Raw genomic sequence first — 11,312 nt, 5'->3', positions numbered from 1 at the left:
AAAAAAAAAATAACAATAAGAGTTAGAAAAAAGAAAATAGAATTTGAAATAAAGGAAGAAATGCAAAAAACAGACATAATATTAGGAATTAAACGGCTACAACAAGTAAAACCATACAATATAGAACATACACAATTATCTATAACATATAATAGGGAAAGATTATTCCTAAGAAGAGCTCTAACATGATATGAAAATATATGTATTAATGAAGATAGTAGTAGAAGGATATTATAGTAGATATTATAAGCTTATGATAGATACAGGAGCAGAAGCTAATTTATGTAGATATAATTATTTACCAGAAAGTAAATGGGGTAAACTAAAAACACCAATAATAGTTAAAGGATTTAATAACGAAGGAAGTTTAATTACTTATAAAGCTAAGAATGTAAAAACACAAGTACCGGATAAAATATTAACAATAGAAGAAATCTATAATTATGAGCTAACATCAAAAGATATACTTTTAGGAATGTATTTAGAAATAATTAAGAAAAAATTAGAACAATTATATAGTGAAGATCCATTAAAGGATGGGAAAAACATAAAACCACTATAAAAATTGAATTAATAGATAAAAATAACATAATAACCCAGAAACCATTAATATATAATTTTGATGATTTAAAAGAATTTAAAATGTATATAGAAGAATTATTAGAAAAACAATATATACAAAAAAGTAGTAGTAAACATAATAGCCCAGCATTTATAGTAAATAAACGTAGTGAACAAAAAAGAGGAAAAAGTAGGATTGTTATTGATTATAGAAATTTAAATGCAAAAACAATGACTTATAACTACCCAATACCAAATAAGATATTAAAAATAAGACAAATACAAGGATATAATTATTTTAGTAAATTTGATTGTAAATCACGATTTTACCATTTAAAGTTACAAGAAGAATCTAAGGAATTAACCGCATTTACGGTACCACAAGGATTTTATGAATGAAATGTACTACTATTTGGATATAAAAATGCACCAGGTAGATATCAATGTTTTATGGATAGTTATTTCAAACAACTACCTAATTGTATAGTATACATAGATGATATACTATTATATACAAAAGCTAAAGAAGAACATTTAAAATTATTAGAACAGTTTATAGATATAATAGAAAAATCAGGAATAAATTTAAGTGAGAAGAAAACAGAAATTATGAAAAATTAGATAGAATTTTTGGGAATACAAATAGATAAAAGTGGAGTCAAAAGACAACAACATATAGTACAAAAAATAATAAATTCAAAAGAAGAATTAGATACAAAAAAGAAATTACAATCATGTTTAGGATTATTAAACCAAGTAAGAGAATATATTCTAAAATTAGCAGAAAACTTAAAACCATTACAGAAAAAATTAAAAAAGGATGTAGAATATAACTATAACGAAGAAGATAAAAAACAAGTTCAGAAAATAAAAATACTTTGTAAAGAATTACTAAAATTATAATTTCCAGATGAAAATAGAAAATTTATATATATAGTAGAAGCAGATACTAGTGAATGTAGTTATGGAGGAGTACTTAAATATAGATATGAAGGAGAAAAATTAGAACACCATTGTAGATACTACTCAGGTACGTTTAATGAAACAGAAATAAAATGAGAAATAAATAAAAAATAATTGTGCTCATTATATAAATGTTTATTATCATTTGAGCCATATATTCTATATAACAAGTTTATTGTACGAACAGATAATACACAGGTACGTTGGTGGTTAATAAAGAAAATACAAAATTCAGTTACAACAAAAGAGATTCGGAGACTAGTCTTGAATATATTAAATTTTACATTTACAATTGAAGTAATTAGTACTAATAAAAATGTTATTGCAGACTACATATCAAGACAAAGCTACACAGACTGATATAATAGAAGATGATGCTTTAGAAAAGATATTTAAAACCTTAACTACGCTTTCAATGAAAGTGGACAGTATGGGTAATGAAATAGAAAAGCTAAAGACTAATGAAGATAAACTGAAGTCTATAGTTACAAATCAGATAACTCAGTAGTGTGCAGAGCTATGTCGATCGGAAGACATTAAAATTCTAGAGCTAGAAGGAGACATTGGGGTACTCCTTAAAAACCATAACGTTTACCAATCTACTTTTGCAGGTACAAGCAAAGGAGTTAGGAAAAACACAAATATGAACCTAAACAAGCTATTTGATAAACCATATATTCCAAATACATCAAAAGATCCCATGTTTATACCCCCACAAATTACCACATACAGAGATAGTTTAAACCAAGACAAAAAGACCTACAACTACACAATCCAAATATATATAGAAAATATCTACAATTTACAAACCTTTTTAAATACTAACCCCAGAGCTATAAACATCTAAGAACCAGATACAAAGTATATAACCCAAAGATTGACCGGATACAATAAGCTAATTGCTTTACCTAAAACCAAACCAAGTCTAGTTAAAACTTGTTATGAATATGGACTACTCAGTACTGTATATACCTCTAACGAAAATGAGATATCCACTATACCGGAAACATATGAAGCATTTAGCATTTTTAAAATAATAACCAAAGGTACCTTATTTTTTATAAAAATTTACACGCAGCAGAGATATTATATGATGAAGTTAAAAAACCCATACAAGTTGTAAAGATAGGAATGATACGAGATATGATTATACCACAAGATATTATTCCACAACCAGAAATACCTAGAATTGAGATACCAAAATTTTATGCGAATAAGAGGATTATCGGACTATCTACAATTTTGCAAGAGCTAGCAAACACATACGCAACCAAAATTTCATATGGAGTTATTATTCAAGAAATCATGTACTAATATATTCAAATTCAAAGGAATTACGAGAAACAGATATGGAAACTATTAGGCAATGGATTCTGACGTTGCTCAAACCAGATACAGAACCTATCGCCAGAGCTATCAGAGAAAAATTTATTTCAGAAGAATTAGTAACCAGATATTGCAAGACAATTGGACATAAATATCCAGATCCTAAATGTTCAAAATGTAATGGAGGAGATAATGATATCCCAGAAGTTCAGCTAGAATAGAAGAAAAATCAACCAAGAAGATAAGAACGCCAGCTGGAAGATACAAGATAAGAAGCAATAATGGAGATATGGAAAAGCAGCAGATACAACAAAGAGAAGATATCAACGGAGTAATAATAGAAGACAAGCTATAAAATTGTGAAAGCGACATGTAAACTTTCACAATTTGCTTTACGTATATTATTGGAATCTTTTGTATAGGTTTTTGACTATTATTAGTCTAGGAATTAATAACTTTTGTCTTATTAGAAGACTTTTGTAAAGTAAAGTAGATTAGGTAGATAATTTTTTAAAAGACTTTTTAGAAACGTGTAAAAATAGGAATACTCTTGTAAAGTTTCAGTCTATAAATAAGATGAACCGAAGGCATTGCAAAGTAAGCCTTCATGAGTTGAAGCACAAATACTCTCTCTTATCCACAACAAATATTTTGCTTAGTTATTAAAAAATAGGTATATTTTAATGACAAAAGATATGGAGGAACAAAGCTTAGAAATATCAAACCTACCCAAACACGTATATTTATTTATGATTATGAATAGTTAAATTCATAATTTCCAACAATCATGGTATGATAAAATAAATTCATGTTGGTTACTTTATAGTAGAATTATTAGAAGAATAATATGTTAAGAAGTTTATTAGAAAAGTGGAAAAGGAGAAAAATCCCTAAGAACTATGCCATCCTAAAGGTGAAACCAATGAGGCAAGAAGCCGTGGTGGGGAGTAACCAGAGTAGAGGTGCTGTTTAAGGGAAAAGTATCCAGATTACCATGCTAATAGTGACCAAAGAACATGTTATTTAAGGATAATCTAGTATATAGTAATCTAAGATGACCATATTTTGTTATGTATATGATTGAAGGGAATATTTTAAAAATAGCAATTTTATGAAAATGAATAATTATTTATCTGATGTAATGGTAGATAAATTTAAAATACTTATTTTGTATGTGATTAAGGATATAGGAATAATAGATATAAGAAAAAATCATATTAGAAAAAATATTCGGTAAAGATTATATAGCTAGAATAAATTACATACCACACATACCTAATTACTCGTATAAATACTTACGTACACATCAACTATGATAAATCACATATATCTAGAATTTTGGAAAAAAGATATGAAAAAAAAAACAAATTTAGACAAATACATGGAAACTAACGATATAAAATATATAGAATTCCTTAATGAAAATATGCAAGAATTACTTAGACTAAAACAAACAACTAGAAAATATTATGAAAAAGCATTTAATCGAACTTAAATGACAGCTGATATTAAAATACTTGTTTTATATATACTTAGAAATATAGAAATTATAGACATAAAGAAAATAATATGGGAAAAATTACAAGATTATGAAGAGGAAGAATTATTAAATAGTATAGAAAACTTACACATATATTATGAGCATCAATATTACTTAGATTCAGATGGATACTATTCAGAATAAATAAATGTTAGAATATATAAAAAAAAAAATTAGAGAAAGGCAAAATTGGATATATGAAGAAGTTAATTATAGAAATCAACTTGAAATAGAAAAAAGACAACTAGAAGAAAAATTACTTAAAATGAAATTAACTTTAGAAAAAGAAGATACAGATAATGATTTATTTAATATATACAAAAAATTATTTAATACAAATGGAAAATTACCTATACATGAACAACAAATACTAGTTAATCAGATAAAGAACATAAACCTACGCATTGAATATAGCAAAGTTAGAATAAAATACTACACAGAAATTGCTAAAATTTCAATAGGATAAATTAATAAACTACACAAATTAATGAATACATCTTATGAAAAGAATAAATCATTAAAAGATATCGAAACTAAACTATATAGTTTATACCTAGAATACAAAAGATTATATAGTACTAACGAAGATCCTAAAACATTAGATAATTTAATTACGATAATATCCAATTTAGAATATGAATTAATAAAACATCTTAAGTCAAGAAGATAAAAATGAAAATTAAACCAACTAATAATATACACTTAATAATCTACTTAAAAATAAATACTTATTACTTAAAAACTATTTATTTCCTAGTAAAGTTACCGTGCCTAATCCGCACCCCCTATAAGAGATGATTTGCCATTATTCAGTTTGGCTGTTACCCAAATTGATAGGAACATTGTTGGTTCTTCAAGTAATGAAGTGGTGGGTTTTATTCCGGGTACTTTTGATAATATTTTTAAAAAATTTTGCGAAAATAGATCAAATCACTATAATAATCCCACAAAGATGAAGAAGATTTGAAAAGATTTTGTTGCTCGAACTGGCAAATAGACAGGCAAAGCAGTGAGGAAGAGATATAGAGAAGATGCTGAGTTCCCCCTCAGACGTGGTAAAAAATCTTCTAAATTTACAATTGATACATATGATATTTTAATAAGATTTGAATATATTTGATAATTTTGTTACATGACACTTTTTATACATTTTTATTGTTGGTAATTTTGTCCTATTTAAGTTATTTTGATAATTTATCGTTTGTGGTGATAGTTGTTACATTTGATACATTTTCAAGTATGTTATTTGAATTCTTGATTTCAAGAAGATTTGATACATTTGAAACATCTACTTTATACATTTGATACATCTGTTTTATATTTTTTCTGTCCAACAGTCAAGCAGCACACTACATGTATTAGAATTAAATTTTAATATTTTTTTCTGAAATAATTAATCAAAATTAACTAATAATTAGATACATATATATATTTATCAAGGACTGTGGACTCTTTGCTGCTTATACTGAATATCTAAGTGACGGAATTGGAATACCTACTTACTGCATTTTTTAAAATCAGATATGCATCGCTCTTATGGGAATATGAATTGAACAGAGCAATGAATAGATTTATTAGCAACAATCAAGACCTGTCTAAGTCTAAACATACATATATTCATTCAAACAAATAGTATTTGAGGAGTTGTGTTACTGATGGTTATGGTTATGATAGTTATATTTTGATGTTCACTTCATTTTTAGTTGTTTAGTACTGTTAGGATTATGATGATGGAATTTTGGCTACTTTTGTTCTTGTTTTCTTTATTTGTTACACAATATGGTGTTTTGTCACTTTTTTGTTTCACAATTAAATGCTGTTTTGCCATCACAATTAATGTCAATTGTTACTTTGTTTACTATTATATGTTTTGTAGCTTTATATGTATTATTATGTTGTAATATATATACATACATGCATATATATATATATATATATATATATATATATGTATGTATATAACATATTTTTTTAATTTATCAGTAACTTCAATATTATATATGTATCATATGTATCACTGCACTTTATGTTAACAAGTTACTTAACTTGTAGCATTGGATAATTTTCGACATTAATATTGCATTCCATTCAGTTAAATGACTGATAAGCAACTTTGCAGTTCATCATTTCATTTGTTACTGATATGCATCAAATATATGTTTCAAAAAAAAATCAAACATATGCATAAAAAAATGTATTAAAGTTCTTTAATTGCAATCATATGTACCGAAATAATATGTGTCAAAAAAATGTATCGAAGTTCTTTAACTGAAATCAGATGTATCAAAAATATGTATTAAACATTAGTTTCATTAAACTACAATTTAATAGAATAAATCAATATAAATCATTAACTAATGAACTGATATGTATCAAACACATGTATTAAACATACACATAGCATAACAACAAATTGTAGATAATAAAATACATATTTTTCATCAAGCTATTTAAACATAAAGATAGTATAACATTGTAGACAACTATCATTTGTAAATTAAAATATTATTGAGAAATTAAAACTTTAAATAGTATTCATAACAAGAAATTTCATATAAATTTCAAAGAAACCAAAACACCCTAATGTCGTAGCAAAACAAAAATAGTCAACATTGACACGATGAAGAAAATAAAAAGTAAGATGAAGAATTTGTGTAAAGATTTTAATTTTCAATGGAGTTTGATTTGAACAGATGAATGTTTTAATTTTCTATTGATTTTTACATTTTTTATGATTTCATTTTTGACGAAACGTGATTTACAATCCCCATTTAAGGAGATTTTGTTATTTTCTTATTTAGATAACAATTTTTTTTTCAAATGTATCAAAACACATATGTATCAAGGCTAGATATATGTATCAAAAAATAACAAAAGTGCTATATTTTGTAATTAGAAAAAGTTGTGTTAAAAATAGTTATTAACACCTCACAATGTGAATTAGATAAATTGAAAAATTGAGTTGTGGAAATACTAAGATTTTTAAGATGATTATTTTTTTGGTCCAACTTCTTTCATTTCAATACAATGTATTATTATTTATTAACCTGTTAAATCAAAACAAAAATTAAGATTGTTTATAGTTATCTTTCTATGCTCTTTTATCTTTGAAACGATTCGTCCGGATACGTATACTAGTAATATTTAATATTTAAAAAATAATACCCCCTCCATATATTTAACAGAAATAATTACCCCCTTATGCAATATTTTTTGTTGAGAATGTTTTAATGAATAATTTTCTTTCTTTGTTTTTTCTAGAATTAAAATATGAAAATATTTAACTTTTATCATTATTCCATTTATGTTTTCATTAAATAATATTTTTTTTTAGGATATAATAGTTACTTAGAATAATGTGTTAATAAATTTCAAGCTTTGTGGACAGACTCGTGACAACAAAAAATTTAAGTTTCCTTTGAGTTTGCATACATGATAAAACAAAAATATGTCACTGAAGATGGAATCATGTCCTTAAGTTTTGCATTATGTTGGTTGATTAATAGTCTAAATTATGATGTATTGTGAAGTAATTTTTAATCAATTTCTCAAAAAATTAAGATCTTTGATACTTATATTTATTTAAGGCTTCTTTTTTTTCTTTAATTATAAGCCATCACCAAGGTAACCTTGGTGTTGGGGGTTAGGCTTTGACCCCTATCATATCCATTTTTTTGAAGAGCATACAAAAGGAGGGAGACATGTACCTTACCTCAATAGAACAAGAGGAAGCTTGTTACCAAGATAACAATCTTCAAGGAAGAATTTAGCCTACACAATGACTCTTCCATAATTACACAAAAGACAAATTGACTTAGCTTACAAAGAAATTATCTTTATCAATCTCCTTCTAATACTAGAAAGTTGACATTTATCTAGTTGAAAGGATATCTTCACCTCTTTTGGAAGGTGTTGAAAAGAATAGTAGAAGGTACCCATTCAACTTGATGATGCCATTTTTTCAAAAGATCGGCCACTTAATTAGCCTCTCTAAAATAGTGGTGTATATGAGTATTATCAATGTTGCGCCTAATATCCCTAATGATATTTTTGAGTTTGATGGTGGAATTGTTCTCATTTTTTATCATATCCAAGATAACCAATGAATCCATTTCTATGTCCAAGTTGTTGATATTTTTCTGTTTGCACCATTGTATCGTATATCTAACAGTTTAGGCTTCTACCTAATTGTTGCTATCATAAAAAATATTAATTGAATAAGCCATAACAAGATCTTATTTTGCATCCTTAATGATACCCCCAGTACCATCTCTATGGTCATTGCTTAAGAAACTACCATCACTATTAAGTTAAAATCTTCCTTCAATAGGGTCTGGTCCAAGTTACAATTTTGCAGTTTACCACAGGCTCCACTCTCTATAATTTAATAGATAATTTAGAGGATTTGTGCTCATGTCTATTACCCAACGTTCTACAAAATAATTTTCATATGTAATTAGTTGCATTTTCTTCAATAAAGACATGTTACATAGTTTCATTCACGGGATCATTACAAAAGTAGCATGTTGAAGTTGTTTTTCTTCTTTATCTGTCAAATTTTCTCACTACGTCATTGAAGGAAAGTTTCTTAAAAAGAAGTCTCCAAGTTAGAAATGATATGATGCCATACATGATTGACCTCTATATTTCTTGTCTTGGTATGTCTAACCCGATTTCAAGTTGCATATTTGTCAAAGTTTCCATCTTGTGTGAGCTTTCAATAAGCATAATCTTTTTTGTCAAGTTGTCCAATATGTATGCCATTGATTTGTTGCATCATATATTCTGGTAACATATTTTTTAGTCTGATCAGATCCCATATACCATGCATAATATAATCCTTGATCTTAGCTCTTGGGTTTATAATATTGTCAGGGTATAAAGTAGGTAGGGGCCCTTTCTCAGTCTAATTATCCTACCAGATACTGCATTCACCTTTACTAATTCTCCAAATAATTTAGGTTATACCTTTTATTTGCATTTACAAGAGATTTTCATATGTGAGAATTACTAGAGTGTCATTTCCTGGCAATAGTGCGAGCTCTAATACAATATTTTGAAATCATAAAATTAGCCCAAAGTGAAGGTTGAGTTCTATATCTTCACCACCCTTTGATAGCCAAAGTGCAAGAAATGTCATGCATATTTCTAATACTAATACCTTCCTCTTCTTTAGGATAATAGGAGTTTATCACAGGACCTCCAGTGATACTTAAATCTATCGCCATTAGAACCCCAAAAAAATCTAGCAAAGTGTTTTTGAATAAGATTAATAGTACACTTGGGGAGTTAATGAAAGTGAGAATGTAAGTAGGAAGAGCTAGCATAACACTCTTGATCAGTACCACTTTGCCTCCATAAGTAAGCATTTTACCCTACCATCTATTCACCTTTTAACAATTTTGGTGAGTATGTTATTAAAGTAGCAAATCTTCTTCTTTCCTACATAGATAGGACAATCCAAGTACATGAAAGAAAATGATTTTTCCATGAAAATTGTACATTTTCTTAGCCTTTTGATCCTATAAGCACATGTCTTTGTGTTAGTCAAGAAAAAACTTAAAATAGGATTTACTTTTTGCCCAGGGGACTTCTCATATAACCTTATTTATTTCATAATCAACCTAACAGATTTACTATCACCACTTTTGAAAATAACAATATTATTTGCATAGGCTAGATAATTTTTGAGTGGTCTTCTATTGCTCATAGTAAAAGGAGTGAAATCATTATTATTTAAAATATTATTAAGACTTCTTGAAATAACATCAGCAACTAGAATAAATAAAGAAAGAAATAAGGGATCACCTTGCTTAAGTCCCTAAGTTGAAGAGAAAAAACCATTTCTTAGTTGAAGAAAAAAACATTCCAGGATCCATTAATCAGTATAGAGTACCATACATTTGAAATAAGATTACTTATAAGATTAATCCAGTAATCAAGGAAACCAAATTTTCTCATAATATCTTTTAGAAAATTCCATAAAAGTCAATCATAAGCTTTAACCATGTCTAGTTTGAGGACAAAATTACCACCACTGTTAGTTTTGAAAATGTTACGAACTATGTTTGTGCTAACATGACATTCTCTATGATAAGCTTACTAGAAACAAAACAATTTTGGTCAATAAAGGTCAGTCTAGGAAGTAAATGATTAAGCCTTCTAGAAATAATTTTAAAATTATTTTGTTTGAAAAGTTACTGGACTAATAGATCTCTAGTAAAACACCCTGGTTTCTAGACCTTAGAAAATTTCTTTGATTTTGGTTTCAGGAAACGTTACGACTTTGGATAATGAGTTATACACTTAGGTACGGGTAGTACGGTCCAGTCATATACTGACCAGTGTTGGTTGGTGAAATGGATTTTGGTTACAGAAATGGGTACAACTTGGTGGTACAAGTCATACTGATGGATATGGGTCATTTGGTTCTTTCACTTAATCTTAGACTTGGTAAATTAAATTGGATCTGAGTATGAGTGGCTTACCATAAGCGGTAATCTATGGTACGAGTCATACCTAGGACTCATATGGTGGTCAGTGATCAAACCTTCTAGGTTCTATTATGCCAGGGGTAAGATTTATGGGTACTAGTCATATACTTGAATACGACTTTAGTTTAGGTATGTTGCACCTTGGACAGTGTTGGGTGCAAGGAGGGAAAGCCTAGGGTACGAGAGGTGGGTACCACTCGTATAGGATTGGTAGGATTCATAAGAGTCAGTCGTACCCTATGACGGGAATTTAATGCAGTTTAAGTAAGGAAAATTTGGTCATTTATCCACTTATCCTAATAAGGTCCCATGACTTATATTGCTCTTTGGAGGTTATTTGCCCAATTATTCTATTCTTAAACACTTGGAAAACACTCGTAAATCCTCTCTAGAGTTCTTGGGAAAAGAAAGCTAGGGTTTCATCTTAA

This window comes from Capsicum annuum, chromosome 8 (genome assembly GCF_002878395.1).
Source record: "Capsicum annuum cultivar UCD-10X-F1 chromosome 8, UCD10Xv1.1, whole genome shotgun sequence".
NCBI lineage: Eukaryota > Viridiplantae > Streptophyta > Magnoliopsida > Solanales > Solanaceae > Capsicum > Capsicum annuum.
Note: the sequence above shows the minus strand (reverse complement) of the source record.